The 24,210-nt window shown below is 42.8% G+C and overlaps 1 protein-coding gene across 1 annotated transcript in view; it reads right to left on the reverse strand.

The window, feature by feature from the left end:
* The window catches only part of LOC123769734 (probable E3 ubiquitin-protein ligase HECTD2), a 133,246-nt gene that overhangs the window by 71,216 nt on the left and 37,820 nt on the right, over nucleotides 1-24,210 (reverse strand). The window lies entirely within an intron of this gene.

A 24,210-nucleotide genomic window follows, 5' to 3' on the forward strand; every position in this document is an offset into this window, starting at 1 on the left:
ATATAGATGTCACGTCTGTGACGTGAAAAAAATCATGTTTTTTTTTTAAACTGTTTTTCATGTGTTTTTCCATGTGAGGGAAATCTTCGAAACCTCTTTACCGATTGCTTTGAAATTTTGACACAACGTTGAATTCGAATAGGCGCGTGTTTTTACATGCCTGCTATATATATGTCTCACCTGTGAAAGGAAAAAACATGCTTTTTTTTTAAAAACAGCGATATCTGTTGGACGTAAGAGCAACAGACGCTGTAATCTCAGAAAGTTCTTCACCGATTGCGTTTAAATTTTGTCACAACGTTCCATTCGAATACGCGCATGTTTCTATATTCCTACTATATAAATGCCACGCCTGTGACAGGTAAAAACTTATCCTATACTAAATATGTTACAATTCCATTTCAATGTTTTCGATTGCATTAATAAATTGAATTTTCATAGATTTCGATTTAATTTCATTTTGATTTAACTACTTTTTGAGACATTGTGTTAGAATTGAGCTGTGTTGCTTACCATACCGTTCATTTTGTAAGTATAAGTTTAGATGCCACGCCTGTGACAGGTAAAAAACATTCATTTTTTTAAGAAACAGCGCCATCTGTTGCACGTAAGAAAAACCCACGCTATACTAAATATGTTATGATTCCATTTCAATGTTTCCGATTGCATTGACAAATTAATTTTTCATAGATTTCGATTTATTTTCATATTGATTTAATTTTTTTTTTGTGATATTGCATTTGAATTGAGCTTTGTGTTTATCATATGGTTCATTTTGTGAGTATAAGTATAGATGCCACACCTGTGACAGGTTAAATCATGCTTTTTTTAAAAACAGTGTTGTTGTTGTTGCACGTAATGTTGTTGCTGTTGCACGTAATAGCAACACACACTATACTAAATATGTTACGATTCCATTTCAATGTTTCCGATGGCAATGATAAATTTTCATAGATTTCGATTGATTTTCATTTTGATTTAATTATTTATATATTAAATTATTTAAATACACGCTATACTAAATATGTTATGATTCCATTTCAATATTTCCGTTTGCATTGAAAAATTTATTTTTCATAGATTTCGATTTATTTTCATTTTGATTAAATTATTTTGTGGCTCAAAGCGTTGCTGAGCTACGGGCTCACCATAAAGCTACGGGCTCACCATAGCCCGTGCTACTTGAAACTTTTTGTTCCAGGTAGCGAATCTTAAACAACAACAACAACACAGCAAAGCGTGGCTAGGTACAGCTAGTACAAAATAAAAATAAAATAATACAGAAAATAAAGAGAAAGAGCAAAGGGGCTAAAAATTTACAAATTTAGAAATAAATAATTTAATTCGAAGCAAATTCAAAGAAACGTTATACCTAACATCTGAAAGTCATAACTTACCATTGACCTTCGTCGTGGCCTAAGTTATCGTCCAGGCTGTTCTCACCTCTTAAATTTATTTTATTTTGTTAGAAAGCTTCAGACAACGACAAGGAAGTGCGTCTCTGTCTCTCTCTCTCTGGACAATGACCAATATTATTATTATTTTGTTTGAGGTCTGGTGTTGGGCTTCAGGCTTCTCAGCCTCTGGAGGATTATTAAGGTCACCACAATAGCCTACTGACCAACCAGCAACTATACTCTAGTCCTGGACCTTGTCCAGGACTAGAGTACTGGGTGTATATACACTGAGAAGCGGGATGAACTTCTCTTGCTACATAAACCTCTTAATAGAATTTTTTTAATTACTAATATTATTCGTCCAAAGAAATCACATTAACGCGATGTTGCCATGAGAAAAATATAATGCCTCCTACTGATTTTCTCCTTAATATTAATGTTTTATTTGCTATTAATTAATAATAATAATTTTATTCACAAGAAGGTACAATAGGTTGGTGAAATTACATAAGATTAGTATTTTTAGATTTTTGCAGTCATTAACACGCATAGCGTTTCAGGCAGGTCCTAAATCTAACATATCAGGTAAGGTGAAAAGGTAGACTGTAGCAAGGTTTTTATGTTAACAGATATTACAATATAAGTTGACAGCGGTGATTACACTGGTAAGGATACATGTATTAAGTACTAATATTGGGGAAGTAGGTAGTACAAGATACAGTGTGAATTTGAAGCACAAGATAGGAAACTATGAGGATGAAATTTGGTACTTTTTGGGTTTTCTTTTCAACAGGGCATGGGTTGGACAACTTTTTAATTCATTAGGGAGTGAGTTCCATAGGCTGGGTCCTTTTATTTGCATAGATTAAATTTGACTCTGGGGATATCAGAGAAATTTATTTTTGGTGTTGTGCTTATTGGTTCTATTACATCTATCAATGAAAAGTTTCAGGTTAAGATTAGCATTTAGGAACTAGGTTTTGTACATGTAGGTAACACCCGAGAATGTGTGGAGTGCATGTTTAGCATGTTAAGGGACTTAACCAGAGGGGCTGAGTGTTGTCTGAAGACAGAGTTTGTTATAGTTCTGATAGCAGATTTTTGTTGAGTGATGATAAGCTTGAGGGAATTTGCAGTGGTTGAACCCCATGCACTGATACCGTATGTAAGATAGGGATAGATTAGCGCGTAGTATGATGAGAGGAGAGCAGAGTTAGGAACATAATATCTGATTTTAGAAACCGACCGATTTTGAGACTTTTTTTGGTCATGTTGCATGTGGGTGCTGAAGTTCAGTCTCTAGTCTAAGTATAGGCCAAGGAACTTTCCAACATTTTTATTGGTAATGTTAACATTGTCTATCTGAAGTTGAATTTGATTTGATGATTTACTATCAAACAAAACGTAGTAGCATAGGTCTTTTCTATATTTAGTGGGAGTTTGTTGGTTGACATATATGAGTGGACCTTTTTTTAATTAATTATTTACAATAATATTTAGTGTGTGGAGGTTGGGGTCGGAATAGATGAAGGTAGTATCGTGAGCAAATAGTATAGGTTTAAGAATGTTAGAAACATTTGGCAAATGTCATTGAGATAGGAACGAATATAGTTCAAAGCATAGTATAATGAATAATTATTCATTATTAGTATTATCCCAAAATTTAAACACTAACATAGTTACATTCCGGAACCATTGTACTCTCGTTTTAGTTTTTAAATAAATATTAATATAACATATTAAACTGCCTCTGAACTCTGGTTGGCTTGTCCTTCAATTGCTGACCCGTTTTCTTTACCATTATCAATATCGATGCAGCACAGGAGGTAGCAGTAGTGTGGAGGGGAGACTGTGCAAGACAGTGATGGGGACTAAGTAAGTGTGAGGATGGCTGAGACGGATTAAGAGGGACTAAGACGGAGTGAAGAGCTCTAAGACAGCGGGAACTAAAACGGAAGGAGAGTAGCAGGAAAATACGAGAGCATGGAAAACGATAATGGGGAACGTAAGAATGTATTATAGAACAATTACGAAACTGTGAAGGAGAGTGAGAGGTAGAACGTTTTAGCGAACGTGAGAAGTTGTGAGTAAGGGAAGATTGTGAGAGTGAGAACGAAGGCATGTGAGGTCTCTGTTGATCACTTGAATATTCAATTGACGGAATAAACCGTTTGTACCAATATTTCTTGGAACTGTACTTGTGCATTCCCCTCTCTCTCTCTGTCTGTCTGTCTGTCTGTCTGTCTGTCTGTCTGTCTGTCTGTCTGTCTGTCTGTCTGTCTGTCTGTCTGTCTCTCTCTCTCTCTCTCTGTACTAAGCCCAACATCAGACCTCATCAACAAAGTTAAATGCTCGTTAATCCAGAACCCCCCCCCCCCCCCCCCGTGTTTTTGAACGAAAAACACTTTATATACGATTCACAACGCTGTAGTCACTGTTCTCGAACGGTGCTTCGTGCACGTCCTCTGCTCGAATCCCACCTTTCTCACTGTACTCTCATCCATGTACTATAAATACCAACAATTGTCAACAGAACCTAATCTAAGTTAGGTCTAACTATTTAACATATTCTAATATTCAATAATATTAATTTATTTTTAAGAAAATAAAAATTTTGTATGCGCAGGACGTGAAAAATTGAGACTTCGACATTGCTGTTGACCGCTGCTTGGACGAGCGAAGCCTAAACCCAAGTTGATGAAATATTGTAATGGTTATCAAAGCTGGGAAGGAATTTCGACAATAAGCGTAGTAGCAGCCGTCCAGAACTATGTGGAGGCTATCAGCTAAGCTAGCACTACTTGGTGTGGACTCCAGGCATGTCCAGAATGGCTTATTGACCAACCAGGAAGAATAGTCCTGGACAATTTCTGGAGCATAGTTCAGGACTAAAGCAAACTCTTGAGTACCGGAGTATGCTGTCGGAAATTCTGTCACTAAATACTAACTGCTGGCATACTAAGCAATTGCTGTTATGATTAGGCAAAAATTTACACTAACCCTAAATAGCTTAGTGAATCATTCAAAGAAAATAGGATTCCATGATTTCTCGTAGAAAATGGTACTACTGCCACGTCGCTTGAATTGTTGTTGTTGTTGATTTAGGGGCGACGACGATCGTGGGATCGGGTGCGCCCCGGCGTACCCGTTAAGGGTGAATCGTGAAGCCTGGAAAGGTGGAACGCCAAGCCAAATCGCGAAACAAGTGACGCCAATCACTGGAAACTAACATATGCCATACGGCAAATAAACGCACAGACGGGTGATGATTGGGGAGTCCCAGGAGTCCCTCAGGGTGACAAGCACCGGCCCCGCCCCACACAGAGAACACCAGGTAGCAAAACCAAAATTCGGCCCCCAACTAAAACGCAAAAGTCATCCAGTGTCCTCCGGCAGAGCAGAAGCCGGCCGCCCACCACGACTGAGGGCACACCAGGAGCCCACCAAGACCCGCCAACCCCCGGCACCTCTCGGCCAAGCCGGCCCCCGAACACCATCACCCCGCCGGGAGAACCAGCCAGAACACGTAAAAAAAAAAAAAAAAAAAAAACTATCAACAATCCCGTGACCCAAGGCGATATGTGCGCCAGGCGTCGTACTTCTGGACCGTTGAATAGGGACGCCAAACGGCAGTAGCAAAGCCAAAACGCGAAAACAGGACGTGATCAGGCGGCTCCCAGGTGGAGGAGGAGTCCAGACGTCCGCACGGTTGCAAGGTTGAACCAGGAGTCCCGGTCGCTTGAATTTCTATTCATTCATAATACTAACATTAGATAATCTTTAAACTGCCAGTCTGAGGATCAAATTAAATCAAAAAGTGTTACCCCAAGACTGGACATAACTAAATCTTGAATAAAAGCAGTATCCTTCCGATGTCGATACAAGCAAATTTAGAACCGTTCCAGAAGACGCCTCCCTGGAGCAGGGGGGACAAGGAGAGACGTCATTATAGAAACAAACTTGCCACAGTCAACACGTGTTAAACTACCAGAGAAAGTTTCCGCGAGTCACACTAGAAGGTTATCTAGGTTATCTTGAGATGATTTTGGGGCTTTAGTGTCCCCGCGGCCCGGTCCTCGACCAGGCCTCCACTCCCAGGAAGCAGCCTGTGACAGCTGACTAACACCCAGGTACCTATTTTACTGCTAGGTAACAGGGGCATAGGGTGAAAGAAACTCTGTCCATTGTTTCTCGCCGGCGCCCGGGATCGAACCCGGGACCACAAGTCCAGCGGGCTGTCCGCTCGGCCGACCGGCTCCCCAGTCTCTGATCAACAGTACGAAATCGCTAGCATTGGGAAGCAGTCTATATCCGATTAACTAAACTAGTATATGTCATATTGGCCATTTATGGGTATATAGTGTTAATTGGTGACGATGCGGGGCGAGTCACCCGGAACGGATAAGCCTTGTGTTAATCCTTTACAATATTCTTTCCTTGTTATATGCCGCATATATTTGTTGCTGTTTACTACTATAATTATTCGGCAGTTGAGGTCCAAGAGAAAGAAGAAATTTGCAACACGAGTTATACCACGTCACCATTAAAGCCTAACCCACGAGTTTCAACTTAAGTGAAGGAGGCGTGTCCATTGCCTATTACCAGGCTACATTCAACATAACAGCTAAGCTGTCCCTATATTAACTAACCCATGTAGATTAACCATTACTAACAAATTTTAACCAATCGATTAGTTTCGATTAGGATATTATTAAATACTCTCCCAGGTTGTAAAGGGAAGTTCCTAGTAGGACAACTATGAAAATTCAGTCCGCTTAAATTAGATAATAAATTCTTAAGAAATAAATGAGAAATAATATACTAAATAATTAATAAATCAATAAGTAAATAAATCAATTTCAGTTGAGAGATTTCCCCCACATTCTTGTGGTCCTCAACGAACCGGATGAACCAGAATTAACATGTGGTTCATCAAATCCAAAGAATGAAAGAACTAGTGCAATAAATAAATTAACAATAAATAGCATTTAAAGTAAAGTACAATAAAACACTCGCAGCCTAAACTCAGTAAACCTCAATTAGCGGCACAGGTAAAAGTGTTAATGCAAACAATTAAGGCACCATCATTGTTCCAAGGGCAGAAACTAAGGAGCAAAATACGTGCAAACAAATAAAATCGGTGAGTGGAAAAACCACTCAAAACCAGGACTACGCATTCGCGAATTTATCCACCAAATAAGTGGAGTGTGTGGAACCAAAATTACAACAACCAAATTGTGACTATCTACGGAATTATACACTTGAAGTGTGATATTTTAATTTCGCGAACAGGTACCAACAAAACAAAAACATTCAATTAAATAACAGTGATTGAGATTACAGCTACAATTAAATCCCAATTAGCCTGATGTTCAGAGTAGCAATTGTGGGCCATAGTCAAGTACCTAGACAACTTGCTGTTATACCTGAAGATGAGGTAAGGATATTCTGGTCACCAGGAGCTACTGCTCATAACTTTTATAATAATATATTAACTACAGCTCTAGATTGGTGTCATCACTCAACAATAATATACCTAGGTGGCAATGATATGCACCCATCACGTAACCCAGCTGAGCTTATAAATAACCTTAGGAGTATAATTAACTCCTTTACAGCAAACAATACAACTAACGTATTTACTCTAATAGAGCCACGCCAACCGCCGGAAAATAACCGTTGGGGTGTGAGCATTGAGTTGTACACATGCACAACCAACAGTATAAATTACTGCCTCAGGAGAAGGGTACGTCTGGGAGCCACCAATACCCACCTTACTGCGCGTCCATTCTCTGAGAACCTGTCTCCACACGGCGTACACCTCTCACCAGAATCTCGACCATATAATTTTTTATAATTAATTCACTGTGTCGGGGGACAGGAAGCCAGGGGGAATTCATACACATTTTTTTTTATGGAGCCGGTCGGCCGAGCGGACAGCACGCGGGACTTGTGATCCTGTGGTCCTGGGTTCGATCCCAGGCGCCGGCAAGAAACAATGGGCAGAGTTTCTTTCACCCTATGCCCCTGTTACCTAGCAGTAAAATAGGTACCTGGGTGTTAGTCAGCTGTCACGGGCTGCTTCCTGGGGGTGGAGGCCTGGTCGAGGACCGGGCCGCGGGGACACTAAAAGCCCCGAAATCATCTCAAGATAACCTCAAGATAGCCCCCACCCCCCAAAAAAAGGCCGAATTACTGACCCCGCCCAGCATGCAACCCCACTACAAGCTGACTAACTCCTCAGTACTACTCACTGCTAGATGAACAGACGCATTAGGTGAAATGAAATCTGCTTAACCATTTCTGTCCCGCCTGGGTGTCGAACCTGGAATTCTCGATTGTGTGTCGAGAACGAACCCGACTGTACTACCAGGACCCTCTTATGTGGTTATGTGACTAACAAAATAATTAACACCATTAAACATCACCAGAGGTTGATGAGAAGCTACTAACCATAAATGTATATATATTTCTCTTAAGTTTAGAGAGAAACATTTAACATAAACCCAAATAAATTATTGCACTCTACCCTTTACAGCACAATATTATACTAATTTACTCGTTGCCCACCTGTGCAACCCGTTCTCGCAAATTTAATAAGTCAATATTGACTTATTAAATATGTGCATAGGTGACATACTTAACAATAGTTTCCCTTGAAAAGCTTCATAGAAAACACCGACCTTACCTAACCTACTTAGTATGTTAAGATAAGCATCCTATTGCTTCGTAATTACAATTATTACCTAACCTATACCTATAATAGGTTAAGTAACAATTGTAATTACGAAGCTATAAGATGCTTATTTTAACATACTAAGTAGGTTAGGTAAGGTCGGTGTTTTCTATGAAGCTTTTCAAGGGAAACTATTATGTTTATTATGTCACCTATGCACGCAACTAATAAGTCAATATTGACTTATTAAATTTGTGAGAACGCGTTGACCTGTGTTGGGGTAGGATATCACACTTGTCTAGTGTTAAACTAAATATTGAGCAGTCTAGTGATCATTTAAACATTTTGCAGATAATTAGGGTGGGACCAGTAACAACACGAGTTGAGTTGTAAATATAATTATTATATTATTATACACTATATTCATCTATATTTAACTATAACCATTTCACCTTTGATTGTTAATTGGTATCTCTAAGCCATCCAACGGTAATAAAGATGCCTTAAGAACTCCAATAGTGACATTGATTACCACTCAAATTATTTATGTAATTATATATAATTTATGTGCCAACTTCCGAGGAAGTAGGATAGCGTAGCCTAGTGACTGAAAATTTAACCCTAGGCTACTACCATCAGTACTTGTTCAGCATTTATGAACAAGTATCAAAGCTACACTAGCAACCATAGTATAAACCTTATGATGCTTTACCAAACAACCAGTATGGCTACTCCCCAAAAATTGAAAAGGACCCTGATAGGTCTTAAGGGTCACTTAACCAGACAGATTAATAAATGCCAAGATCTGTCGACAGAATCTCCAGTTAATCATATTAAACTGGAAACCTACTGCCGGGAAAACCGACATCCTTTAATGATCCTTATTATAAAATACATCTAATATTACTGTTGTTCTTGTAATAACAAATTAACCGATACTAATACAAATTAGTTAATTTACTCATGCAAAGAAAACGAAATTAATATGGAATTTTCCCTTAAACAATGGAATAATATTGCCACGTTATTCAATATATGTTGTTAAAATATCAATCAATAACTTAAAACACCAGTCTAGGCACAAGAATCAATAAAAAAGTATTATGCGACTGGATCAAATAAAATAATAAATAAAATCAAAGCCATCTTACATTCGTCCATAAATGAGTAGAAAATTGAACCTGTTTCTAGAGGCGTCACTAGACCAGGGAAGAAAGGGAGAACGCCTTCTGAATTTGCATCCACTCCCGCGACGATGCCTAATAACTAGTACCGCCAATACTCACGACCGCGAGCTACCGTGACATAAATCTACTGCTGCAACCTCGGCATTACGGGAGTACCTCGTTTCCAGTTTGCTAAAATACTTGTTATTACGGGGCCTTTTTATTATAAACAGAACAAACGGGTGATGAGGTGGGCGAACACCCTAGGGTAAGCCTCGCATAAGAATCTAAATAATAATAATGTCATGTAATATCTTGTTATGTGGATGTTAGTTGCATTAGTTACAATGTATACTTCTGGCAGATCTTCTGTGGCAACCTGGAGAAATTAGCAACAACTACTTGGTGCAACACATGACATGCATGTGTTGCACCAAGTAATTGTGGGCAAGTCTCCACAAATTTAGCTAATCACCCAAGTGCTCTACGCCGGTACCTGAATGTTGAAGCCTTCTAGTCAGGTGAGGCTTTTATCATTTACATTAACCAAAGTAGTATTAACACTGGTGGTGACATTGGTATAATTAATTAATAATGGTATAATTAATAATCCCCCAACTTGTGTAGGATATGACTTGTGGGAGAATTTAATACCATACAGTCCACTTAATTAAACATAGTCCACTACCGAAACAAATTAACTATAATTTATAAATTATAATTCGTTATATAATTTAATTAATTAATAATTAAAATACATAACAAAATCCCACGAGTCAGAATTCCCCACACCTAATTTCAAGTATCTTCAAGCAAGTTTGGGCAAGTAAAATGCAAGATAGAAAAGTACTTGAACTTGCCGAATTAACTTAACTGAAACATAATTAAATGATATTATGGCTGAACCGGCACAGTACGAAGATGATTGAGTCATTACTCAAAGCACTGAGCCTTAAGGTTCATCTAAATAATGTGAATTGGTTAAGTTATTACACGATGCAAATTACTCAGTGAACACTGGATAAGTTGTGTACCTTACATAACAAATCATCCCTGACCATCCAAGAGATTACTGAAGGTTTACACTCCATTGCAGAGTGAACACTGGATAAGTTGTGTACCTTACATAACAAATCATCCCTGACCATCCAAGAGATTACTGAAGGTTTACACTCCATTGCAGAGAAACATCGAGCATATACAGATGGTAAACCAACAACTAAACATTTGTTAACCACCAATAATAAACGGCCGAGTACACCTCAATAAAACCTAAAACACTTACCTCCACCACAAGGTAGAAGCAAGGCAGTGTGGGCACATATGCAGCGAGTCCCTCCAAACCTATAGTCACTGTATCACCCAAGGCGATGACTCCCAAAGGTGCTGTAGGATGGAAAGCGTGTTCTGCCAAGAACAGCATTCAATATACCACTGCCCAAATTACCCTGATCGTGCTACACGTGTAAAGCGACTCAAGGAGTTGCATAAATGCATCAGGTGCCAAAGGTCACATGACCCCAAATACCTGTGCAACCCAACTACGCACCTACAACAGGTGCAATAAGGGTCCCAAATCACACAGTGCAGTGCGGAGACATAAGACCAAAGTCTCCCAAAACCAAGGTGGAGGAAGAGACTTCTACCACCATACAGTACTGCAAAGTACGACAGGATATAAGTGTCCTATCAAGAAAAGTCTGATAATAACGTGACTTTGCCCACTGCTCAACTAGTCATCAAAAACAAAAGGACCAAGATCACCACTTGTAGATTATTTGACCAAGGGTCCCAAAAAACATTTGTCACACAAAACACCTTACGTGAGTAATCGTGTCAAGGAAATCAGAGAGTTGTCAACAGGGTACAAACTAAGATATGTACCCGTCAAAGAGAATCCAACTACCTCTTCAGAAGCCTGACTTTATGGCAATTAGTCGAAGCAGAGATGTGGTTCAATGGACTTCAGTGATCAGTGGCCTAAACAAAATCCACAAGTCATTGTGACCAATGTCACTGCTCCCACTAAGAAACCAGACCCCCCCCCCCCGACTTTGGTAATTTATCCTAATCAGTAGTACTCTGATCTCAACAAATTGTTAGGTGTCACACAAAGGGTATTTGATATCCTGAATAAAATAGGAATCAAACATCACATCTCTAGTGTCCTAAAATACTGAGTCAAAATAACCCAAAGAAAAACTTATGGGAAGGATCTTGGAAACCATCCTGTAAAAGCTAATAATGATCTGGGTCTCTGGACTGATCCGGACGTCTATTTTATATTAAAGTGTGGGGGGGGGGCACTTACAGCATGCTAAGATAAATCTAGAAATGAAACATCCATTGTTTTCCCCTATAACCACAGAGTAAGCAATCTAATTGTGTTACATATACACAAACACTGCACTCTACATGGTGGGGTACTAGATACCCCCACCTCCTTGAGACAACAGTTCTGGCTTCCTCAAGATCGCCAGACTGTAAAGTCCATATTAAAATCCTGTGTAGTCTGGCGGAGGTACGACGCTCGGGTGTGTCCTTACCCCTGACGTCCACCACTCTCTAGGATACGAGTGGTCCACTTTCGTCCTTTTGACTTCACTGGTGTAGACTTCACAGGAGCTATAACATTAACCAGCACTAAAAATAAAGCTCCGATGAAGGCTTACATCTGCCTATATACAGAACACTGACCTACCTCTCTCACGATCACTTGCAACGTGAGCTATTAAGTCCATCTCATGTGACGTATGGGGAAAGTCTTACTCCTCTAGTGTCCCTCAGGACTGAGGTACAAGAAGATCCTTCTTATGTCAGAGACAGTGATTTGGTTCAGAGCTACGAACATCTGTCAAGAGTTATATGTCGGTGGAATGACGTTTGGACTCAAGAATACCTAACTGCTCTGAGGTAGTATCACTATAGGGCGAACAACTTCTGTAATAAAATTTACTTAAAACGTGGTGATGTTGTTCTAGTGGACATTGATGGCCCACATTCAGAGTAGCCTCTGGGCCGTATAGTCTCTGTCCATCCATCCAGACAGGGTATCGTGAGGATAGTGAAAGTAAAGTGCAGAGGCACCACTAGTCTCAAGACACTAGAGAAATTAGTTCGTTTGGAGCTAGCAGGAACTAAAGTCACCTAAAGACTCCCCACCCCTGCACCTCCAGTACGGGATATCCGCCCTGATAGGACTGCTGCACAACAGTCCTATCCTATACCAACACTCCTATACCACATCGACATTAAAGCCTAACCCATGAGTTTCAGCTTAAGTGAAGGAGGCGTGTCCATTGCCTATTACCAGGCTACATTCAACACAATAGCAAAGCTGTCCCTTATATTAACTAACCCATGTAGATTAGCCATCTCTAACAAATTTGAACCACTCGATTAATTTTTATTAGGATATTATTAAATTACAACCCAGGTTGTGAAGGGAAGTTCCTAGCAGGACAATTATGAAAATACAGTCCGCTTAAATTAGATAATAAATTCTTAAGAAATATATTAATAATCTAAATAATGTATAAATCATTAAATAAATAAATTCCTGTTGGGAGATTTTCCCTACATATGCTATAGCCCGTATTTAGTTTGGTGTTGGGCATAAAGCCTACCAACCTCTGGAAGGTTTTAATAGGCCTCTACAATAGCTACACTAACCAACCAGAAAATATACTTTAGCCTTAAATGTGGACCAGTATTAAAGTAAACTAGAAACTTAAAAAATACACTGTATATAGTATCTTTGTTGATTAGTCAATAAATTAAATGTTGATTGATGAAGATTAAGCCACCCAAAAGGTGGCACGGGCATGAATAGCCCATAAGTGGTGGCCCTTTTGAGCCATTACCAGTATCAAAAGGTATCAAAAGATGATACTGGAGATCTGTGGAGGTGCGACTGCACCCTGCGTGACGGGAGATGTCTCCCGTACCAAATGGTGACCAAATGGTGCCAGTGGGCAGTTCAAGTATGTTTTATATATCTGTTTTAATTTAGTTTTATAATGTTTTAACAATTTTATATAAAAAAGCAACCAACCTTTATAAAGATTTCCGCCTGTTTTCTTCACAATAAAAGACTTTTAATTTTATATTTGATTATTAGTAAAAACTGCAAACACTGATTAAACATAATTTTTTTATTATTATTTATATTATTTATTATTAAATTAATATTAAATTTCATTAAACTGCGCACACTAGTAATCAATATGACTACCACGCCTGGCGATTGCGTGCATGTAACGACACTCATCAATCAATCCAAGGTTGAAACAACCAAAGCAACGCCAACCATTATTGGAAGTAATGCACCAATAGGCACCTGTTATGGTTGAAATATGACGAGGAAGCCGGCAATATGGCGTTTAGAAATCCCGCGAGAGATTGATGACCGCGCAAGAACTGTTTAATGTTATTAGTTACAAAATAATAAATTAAACCATTCTTGGTGACGGGGATATATATATATATATATATATATATATATATATATATATATATATATATATATATATATATATATATATATATATATATATATATATGCAAACAAGCCTGAATGGTCCCCAGGACTATATACAACTGAAAACTCACACCCCAGAAGTGACTCGAACCCATACTCCCACAACTGGTATGTACAGGGACGCCTTAATCCGCTTGACCATCACGACCGGACATAAGGAAGTGATAGCCGAGGCTATATGAACCACTTCCCCGCCGGCACTCGGATGGTAATCTTGGGCATAGCATTTTATCAAATCACCTCATTCTTTGGGGCACACGTGAGGAACACAAATGCAAACAAGCCTGAATGGTCCCCAGGACTATATACAACTGAAAACTCACACCCCAGAAGTGACTCGAACCCATACTCCCACAACTGGTATGTACAGGGACGCCTTAATCCGCTTGACCATCACGACCGGACATAAGGAAGTGATAGCCGAGGCTATATGAACCACTTCCCCGCCGGCACTCGGATGGTAATCTTGGGCATAGCATTTTATCAAATCACCTCATTCTTTGGGGCACACGTGAGGAACACAAATGCAAACAAGCCTGAATGGTCCCCAGGACTATATACAACTGAAAACTCACACCCCAGAAGTGACTCGAACCCATACTCCCACAACTGGTATGTACAGGGACGCCTTAATCCGCTTGACCATCACGACCGGACATAAGGAAGTGATAGCCGAGGCTATATGAACCACTTCCCCGCCGGCACTCGGATGGTAATCTTGGGCATAGCATTTTATCAAATCACCTCATTCTTTGGGGCACACGTGAGGAACACAAATGCAAACAAGCCTGAATGGTCCCCAGGACTATATACAACTGAAAACTCACACCCCAGAAGTGACTCGAACCCATACTCCCACAACTGGTATGTACAGGGACGCCTTAATCCGCTTGACCATCACGACCGGACATAAGGAAGTGATAGCCGAGGCTATATGAACCACTTCCCCGCCGGCACTCGGATGGTAATCTTGGGCATAGCATTTTATCAAATCACCTCATTCTTTGGGGCACACGTGAGGAACACAAATGCAAACAAGCCTGAATGGTCCCCAGGACTATATACAACTGAAAACTCACACCCCAGAAGTGACTCGAACCCATACTCCCACAACTGGTATGTACAGGGACGCCTTAATCCGCTTGACCATCACGACCGGACATAAGGAAGTGATAGCCGAGGCTATATGAACCACTTCCCCGCCGGCACTCGGATGGTAATCTTGGGCATAGCATTTTATCAAATCACCTCATTCTTTGGGGCACACGTGAGGAACACAAATGCAAACAAGCCTGAATGGTCCCCAGGACTATATACAACTGAAAACTCACACCCCAGAAGTGACTCGAACCCATACTCCCACAACTGGTATGTACAGGGACGCCTTAATCCGCTTGACCATCACGACCGGACATAAGGAAGTGATAGCCGAGGCTATATGAACCACTTCCCCGCCGGCACTCGGATGGTAATCTTGGGCATAGCATTTTATCAAATCACCTCATTCTTTGGGGCACACGTGAGGAACACAAATGCAAACAAGCCTGAATGGTCCCCAGGACTATATACAACTGAAAACTCACACCCCAGAAGTGACTCGAACCCATACTCCCACAACTGGTATGTACAGGGACGCCTTAATCCGCTTGACCATCACGACCGGACATAAGGAAGTGATAGCCGAGGCTATATGAACCACTTCCCCGCCGGCACTCGGATGGTAATCTTGGGCATAGCATTTTATCAAATCACCTCATTCTTTGGGTGATTGTGGGAGTATGGGTTCGAGTCATCAGCGATAGATACAGCGATAGCAGGCGGCTTGACGTTTGCGAGGCACTACACATCAAGAAGTCAACACCAGCAATCAACAGCCAATTATTGCACAACTATATTCTACCCACCTCAAGACTCCGCTCCAATATAGAAGCATCAAGAAATATGGACCAATAGGCTTTCTACAAACACTTCTATTCAATACCCATTGTTTGTGTTCTGTCTTGTGTTGATACTTTTAATACCCTATTAATATCCCCTCTTGTTGTGTCTTGTGTTAATGCCACATCACCCCTCCCACCTCACTCAAATGTAGATATAAAATCAGAGATACGTAAGTTCTATTCAGTTGTGTATTTGTGAACAAAAGTCTTTGAAAATGTAATAAGTTTTACGAAACGCGCCCGTGTCGCGTCAGACTAGAAATATAAATGAATTTTGGAGAATTAATTTTTGATTTACCTCCAACAGTGAAGCGTAATGTACGAAAGATTGAGAAAATTCGTGTTAGAATTATTAATCTTACTTTTTCGGTCATATTTAATAATATATGTCTACAGGAAAGACTGCTACCAAAATATACTAATATATATATATATATATATATATATATATATATATATATATATATATATATATATATATCACTAAGAACTCTTTGACCCAGCCAGACAACTAACACAACACCTATACCCCCCATTAGACTATTTTACAGGAACTTCTTTTCCACAGCTCATAAAACGGAGGAAAGGGTCCTGAAAGATATTGTTAATAGAAACGTTATCCCTACAGACAAAAATCAGAGGATACAACTGACGATTTACTATAAAACCAGAAAAACGGCCAGCCTACGCATGAGAAACTCTCCAGACACAAAACAGAACGCTTTAAAAGAGACTAACGTCGTCTATGCCTTCAAATGCCCTCTTGGGGACTGTAAGCTCAAAAAAAAACAGTATATAGGCAAGACAACAACATCTCTTTCTAGGCGTTTAACGATGCATAAGCAACAGGGCTCCATTAAGGAACATATAATCTCTTCCCACAACCAAACCATCGCCAGAGAAATCCTAGTAAACAACACAGAAATCATCGATAGATACAGCGATAGCAGGCGGCTTGACGTTTGCGAGGCACTACACATCAAGAAGTCAACACCAGCAATCAACAGCCAAGTATTGCACAACTATATTCTACCCACCTCAAGACTCCGCTCCAATATAGAAGCATCAAGAAATATGGACCAATAGGCTTTCTACAAACACTTCTATTCAATACCCATTGTTTCGTGTTCTGTCTTGTGTTGATGAAATTAATACCCTATTAATGCCACCTCTTGTTCTGTCTTGTGTTAATGCCACATCACCCCTTCCACCTCACTCAAATGTAGATATAAAATCGGAGATGCGTAAGTTCTATTCAGTTGTGTATTTGTGAACTAAAGTCTTTGAAAATGTAATAAGTTTTACGAAACGCGCTCGTGTCGCGTCAGACTAGAAATAAAAATGAATTTTGGAGAATTGATTTTTGATTTACCTCCAACAGTGAAAAGAAATGTACGAAAGATTGAGAAAATTCGTGTTAGAATTATTAATCTTACTTTTTCGGTCATATTTAATAATATATGTCTACAGGAAAGACGGCTACCAAAATATACTAATATATGTATATATATATATATGTATATGTATATATATGTCGTACTTAGTAGCCAGAACGCACTTGTCGGCCTACTATGCAAGGCCCGATTTGCCTAATAAGCCAAGTTTTCATGAATTAATTGTTTTTCGACTACCTGACCTACCTAACCTAACCTAACCTAACTTTTTCGGCTACCTAACCTAACCTAACCTATAAAGATAGGTTAGGTTAGGTTAGGTAGGGTTGGTTAGGTTCGGTCATATATCTACGTTAATTTTAACTCCAATAAAAAAAAATGACCTCTTACATAAGGAAATGGGTAGCTTTATCATTTCATAAGAAAAAAATTAGAGAAAATATATTAATTCAGGAAAACTTGGCTTATTAGGCAAATCGTGCCTTGCATAGTAGGCTGAGTAGGCTGTAGACATATATTAATAAATATGACCGAAAAAGTAAGATTAATAATTCTAACACGAATTTTCTCAATGTTTCTTATATTTCTTTTCACAAAGAAATATAAGAAACGTGAAAATAAGTGAAAAGAAATATAAGAAACATTGAGAAAATTCGTTTTAGAATTATTAATCTTACTTTTTCGGTCATATTTAATAATATAATATATATATATATATATATATATATATATATATATATATATATATATATATATATATATATATATATATATATATATATATATGTATGTCGTACCTAGTAGCCAGAACGCACTTCTGGGCCTACTATGCAAGGCCCGATTTGCCTAATAAGCCAAGTTTTCCTGAATTAATATATTTTCTCTATTTTTTTTCTTATGAAATGATAAAGCTACCCATTTCATTATGTATGAGGTAATTTTTTTTTTATTGGAGTTAAAATTAACGTAGATATATGACCGAACCTAACCAACCCTACCTAACCTAACCTAACCTATCTTTATAGGTTAGGTTAGGTATGGTAGCCGAAAAAGTTAGGTTAGGTTAGGTTAGGTAGTCGAAAACAATTAATTCATGAAAACTTGGCTTATTAGGCAAATCGGGCCTTGCATAGTAGGCCGAGAAGTGCGTTCTGGCTACTAGGTACGACATATATATATATATATATATATATATATATATATATATATATATATATATATATATATATATATATATATATATATATATAATATATATATATATATATATATATATATATATATATATATATATATATATATATATATATATATATATATATATATATATATATATACACATATGTATACATATACCCACCTAATGTATCGATGGATAAAAAACGTGGATATTGTGACCCGTTAGTGATGTCACTGGGAGCGGCAGAGGCGGCGACTGTGCACCACACGTTAGGGCGGGTGCTGGGTACAAGCCTTGCGTGACGCACTTTTGTAACGGCTCTGACGCGTGCGTGACGCCTGCGTCGTGACGAGAGCGTGACTAAACCTTACAAGGAAGTAGTAACATCGATGGCGATCGACTGCATTTGGTTTGATAACTGTCCGACCAAAAATAGAATCTAGAGTATTTTTAGCTAATCAAGTACGAGAGCTGGCTAGGCTGCCCTGCTCTCTCGACCAGTAGGTCGCGTTTTGTACGGTTTTTTAACCAACGTTACAAATGCAACCTACTTTTAACATATGTAACGACTCACAAATATCCAGGTTTTACTAGGTATCAGAATTCGATAGATTAGGCGGGTTGCTTGGGATCCTACTTCTCGGGCTAGGCTAGGGTAGGTCAGGTTAGGTTAGGAGGATGGATTTTGTACGGAGTGGCAAATCAAGAGAACACGTTCCTGGCTATTAGTGTGTAATAAATGATCGCATTACATTCTCTGAAAACGAAGAGTTATAGACTCCAGCTTAGCTGAAGCTGAACACGTTGTCTGCCTTCAAGAAACTGCTCTGACGATACCAGACGCCAGGGAATGGTGCCCTTAGAGACCAGACTGTGGTGCCCTCAGACACCAGACTGTGGTGCCCTCAGACACCAGACTGTGGTGCCCTCAGACACCAGACTGTGGTGCCCTCAGACACCAGACTGTGGTGCCCTTAGACACCAGACTGTGGTGCCCTCAGAGACCAGACTGTGGTGCCCTCAGAGACCAGACTGTGGTGCCCTCAGACACCAGACTGTGGTACCCTCAGACACCAGACCGTGGTACCCTCAGACACCAGACTGTGGTACCCTCAGACACCAGACTGTGGTGCCCTCAGAGACCAGACTGTGGTGCCCTCAGACACCAGACTGTGGTGCCCTCAGACACCAGACTGTGGTGCCCTCAGACACCAGACTGTGGTGCCCTCAGACACCAGACTGTGGTGCCCTCAGACACCAGACTGTGGTGCCCTCAGACACCAGACTGTGGTGCCCTCAGACACCAGACTGTGGTGCCCTTAGACACCAGACTGTGGTGCCCTCAGACACCAGACTGTGGTGCCCTCAGACACCAGACTGTGGTGCCCTCAGACACCAGACTGTGGTGCCCTCAGACACCAGACTGTGGTGCCCTTAGACACCAGACTGTGGTGCCCTCAGACAACAGACTGTGGTGCCCTCAGACACCAGACTGTGGTGCCCTCAGACACCAGACTGTGGTGCCCTCAGGCACCAGACTGTGGTGCCCTTAGACACCAGACTGTGGTGCCCTCAGACACCAGACTGTGGTGCCCTTAGACACCAGACTGTGGTGCCCTCAGAGACCAGACTGTGGTGCCCTTAGACACCAGACTGTGGTGCCCTCAGAGACCTGTCTGTGGTGCCCTTAGAGACCAGACTGTGGTGCCCTCAGAGACCTGTCTGTGGTGCCCTTAGACACCAGACTGTGGTGACCTCAGAGACCAGACTGTGGTGCCCTCAGACACCAGACTGTGGTGCCCTCAGACACAAGACTGTGGTGCCCTTAGAGACCAGACTGTGGTACCCTCAGACACCAGACTGTGGTGCCCTCAGACACCAGACTGTGGTGCCCTCAGAGACCAGACTGTGGTGCCCTCAGACACCAGACTGTGGTGCCCTCAGAGACCAGACTGTGGTGCCTTCAGACACCAGACTGTGGTGCCCTCAGAGACCAGACTGTGGTGCCCTCAGACACCAGACTGTGGTACCCTCAGACACCAGACTGTGGTGCCCTCAGACACCAGACTGTGGTGCCCTCAGACACCAGACTGTGGTGCCCTCAGACACCAGACTGTGGTGCCCTCAGAGACCAGACTGTGGTGCCCTCAGACACCAGACTGTAGTGCCCTCAGACACCAGACTGTGGTGCCCTCAGACACCAGACTGTGGTGCCCTCAGACACCAGACTGTGGTGCCCTCAGACACCAGACTGTGGTGCCCTCAGAGACCTGTCTGTGGTGCCCTTAGACACCAGACTGTGGTGCCCTCAGAGACCAGACTGTGGTGCCCTCAGAGACCAGACTGTGGTGCCCTCAGAGACCAGACTGTGGTGCCCTCAGAGACCAGACTGTGGTGCCCTCAGACACAAGACTGTGGTGCCCTTAGAGACCAGACTGTGGTACCCTCAGACACCAGACTGAGGTGCCCTCAGACACCAGACTGTGGTGCCCTCAGAGACCAGACTGTGGTGCCCTCAGACACCAGACTGTGGTACCCTCAGACACCAGACTGTGGTGCCCTCAGACACCAGACTGTGGTGCCCTCAGAGACCAGACTGTGGTGCCCTCAGACACCAGACTGTGATGCCCTCAGACACAAGACTGTAGTGCCCTCAGACACCAGACTGTGGTACCCTCAGACACCAGACTGTAGTGCCCTCAGACACCAGACTGTGGTGCCCTCAGACACCAGACTGTGGTGCCCTCAGACACCAGACTGTGGTGCCCTCAGACACCAGACTGTGGTGCCCTCAGACACCACACTGTGGTGCCCTCAGACACCACACTGTGGTGCCCTCAGACACAAGACTGTGGTGCCCTCAGAGACCAGATTGTGGTGCCCTCAGACACCAGACTGTGGTGCCCTCAGACACCAGACTGTGGTGCCCTCAGACACCAGACTGTGGTGCCCTCAGACACCAGACTGTGGTGCCCTCAGACACCGGTGCCCTCAGACACCAGACTGTGGTGCCCTCAGACACCGGTGCCCTCAGACACCAGACTGTGGTGCCCTCAGACACCGGTGCCCTCAGACACCAGACTGTGGTGCCCTCAGACACCAGACTGTGGTGCCCTCAGACACCAGACTGTGGTGCCCTCAGACACCAGACTGTGGTGCCCTTAGACACCAGACTGTGGTACCCTCAGACACCAGACTGTGGTGCCCTCAGACACCAGGCTGTGGTGCCCTCAGACACCAGACTGTGGTGCCCTCAGACACCAGACTGTGGTGCCCTCAGACACCAGACTGTGGTGCCCTCAGAGACCAGATTGTGGTGCCCTCAGACACCAGACTGTGGTGCCCTCAGACACCACATTGTGGTGCCCTCAGACACCAGACTGTGGTGCCCTCAGACACCAGACTGTGATGCCCTTAGACACCAGACTGTGGTGCCCTCAGACACCAGGCTGTGGTGCCCTCAGACACCAGACTGTGGTGCCCTCAGACACCAGACTGTGGTGCCCTTAGACACCAGACTGTGGTACCCTCAGACACCAGGCTGTGGTGCCCTCAGACACCAGACTGTGGTGCCCTCAGACACCAGACTGTGGTGCCCTCAGACACCAGACTGTGGTGCCCTCAGACACCACACTGTGGTGCCCTCAGACACCAGACTGTGGTACCCTCAGACACCAGACTGTGGTGCCCTCAGACACCAGACTGTGGTGCCCTTAGACACCAGACTGTGGTGCCCTTAGACACCAGACTGTGGTGCCCTCAAAGGCTAGACTGTGGTGCCCTCAGACACCAGACTGTGGTGCCCTCAGACACCAGACTGTGGTGCCCTTAGACACCAGACTGTGGTGCCCTCAGACACCAGACTGTGGTGCCTTCAAAGGACAGACTGTGGTAACCTCAGACACCAGACTGTGGTGCCCTTAGACACCAGACTGTGGTGCCCTCAGACACCAGACTGTGGTGCCCTCAAAGGCCAGACTGTGGTAACCTCAGACACCAGACTGTGGTGCCCTCAGTGTTACGGACCCGAGCCCAGCGTCCGAGCACGGAGCAGTGACGACCACGCCATCTGTGGGTCAGCTCCCGAAACCCCCTCCAAATGGACGACGCCATCTAGTAAGGACGAGATATACTGGCCACAACGGCTAGTTTCCCCATCCTAATTAGCTCGTAACGTAGCCGCTGCTGACCTCTGGTGAGGTGACGTTTAGACAGCAACGCCATCTATGAAGTGGATAGGTGGGCGTTTGTGTTTAAGCCTGTGAGGTGCCCTAGAGTGTAACTAGTACTGATGACGTGTCTTGATTACAGAGTCGACCTGGGACTGCTGTAATGGAAGTTGGATCAGTCTACCCAAGGCAGCCGTAGAATCTCCAAGTGTTAGCTGCAGAAGTTGTGAGTCACCCCCTGGATGAACACTGTTGTGTTAGCCTGCCTGTGACGTGGCAGTTGAGGAATTGTCGTACCCGGGACTGACTGGTGGAGAAGACTAACCACTGGGGTGTTGTGGCGAGGAGAGTGATCTGTGGGATCACACGAGGCTCCTGCCTAGGGCTCGCTACCCTAGTATCGGTCGTGGAGTGGCCTAACCAGCGGAACTGATTGGAACCTGCCAGCTACAGGCTGGATTTGTGGTTGAAGGCCTCCACGACGGTGCCCCCAGTGGAACTGTGATTTGGCTGGCCTGTGGCCAGGGGAGACTCGAGAGAATCGAAGGATTCATCGTGAGGCCACAAGAGGACCAAGAGCTAAGCATCGTTAAGCACCGTGGAACACTCCGCGTCTTCAGAGGAAGACCAGATTGTATATAATAGTGTTTATACCTCCCCCGTGTGATAAGATATAATTTATTTATGGTGACGGTGATAATTATATATTTAAGTTTTGAGCAGTTTTATCCCTTCCCCTTTAATTTACTTGCGTTACGGAGCACACCCCTTGAAAGCCACTACTAGCTTGGGGCCGGATACCCAAGCTCTACTAACATCAGAGAAAGAACCCAGTTGCGACCCAAGAGGGCCGTAACCCTCAGACACCAGACTGTGGTGCCCTCAGACACCAGACTGTGGTGCCCTCAGACACCAGACTGTGGTGCCCTCAGACACCAGACTGTGGTACCCTCAGACACCAGACTGTGGTACCCTCAGACACCAGACTGTGGTGCCCTTAGACACCAGACTGTGGTGCCCTTAGACACCAGACTGTGGTGCCCTCAGACACCAGACTGTGGTGCCCTCAGACACCAGACTGTGGTGCCCTCAGACACCAGACTGTGGTGCCCTCAGACACCAGACTGTGGTGCCCTCAGACACCAGACTGTGGTGCCCTCAGACACCAGACTGTGGTGCTCTCAGACACCAGACTGTGGTGCCCTCAGACACCAGACTGTGGTGCCCTCAGACACCAGACTGTCAACAGTAAGGATCCAAGACTTGTCAACTCTCTCAAACATAGAGACTATAGACCCACCAGAACCGGCAATGCCCGACCAAGCCTCAAGGTCAGGACATTGCTGCAGGTTAAAATCTCGCTGGATAAAATCATCCGTAAAAAAATGGGGGAAGCTTTGACAAGCCGCTGTCTTCAAAGCTGGGTGCATAACTAACCGAGCTGTCACGATTATCCTAATAAAGCTCAGTAAATGCCTCCAAATGGTACCTGATCCACCGGCTGTAATTAATGTCAAACTGCAAGCAGTAGCAGCAGCGTCTAACAGCCTGGTTGACCAGACCACAAACCAGGAGGCCTGGTCACAGACCAGGCCTCCGGAATATTAATCCTCGGAACCAACTCAAGGTAACCTCAAAGAGGGGCCTCAGCATTAATAACGAGCACTTACGAGTGGCTGAGGCGGTAACGAGGCAGCGTCGCACCTCAACACCAGCGAGGAGCCGCAACCCAGAGACCACGTGGAACT

This window comes from Procambarus clarkii, chromosome 45 (assembly GCF_040958095.1).
Source record: "Procambarus clarkii isolate CNS0578487 chromosome 45, FALCON_Pclarkii_2.0, whole genome shotgun sequence".
Lineage (NCBI taxonomy): Eukaryota > Metazoa > Arthropoda > Malacostraca > Decapoda > Cambaridae > Procambarus > Procambarus clarkii.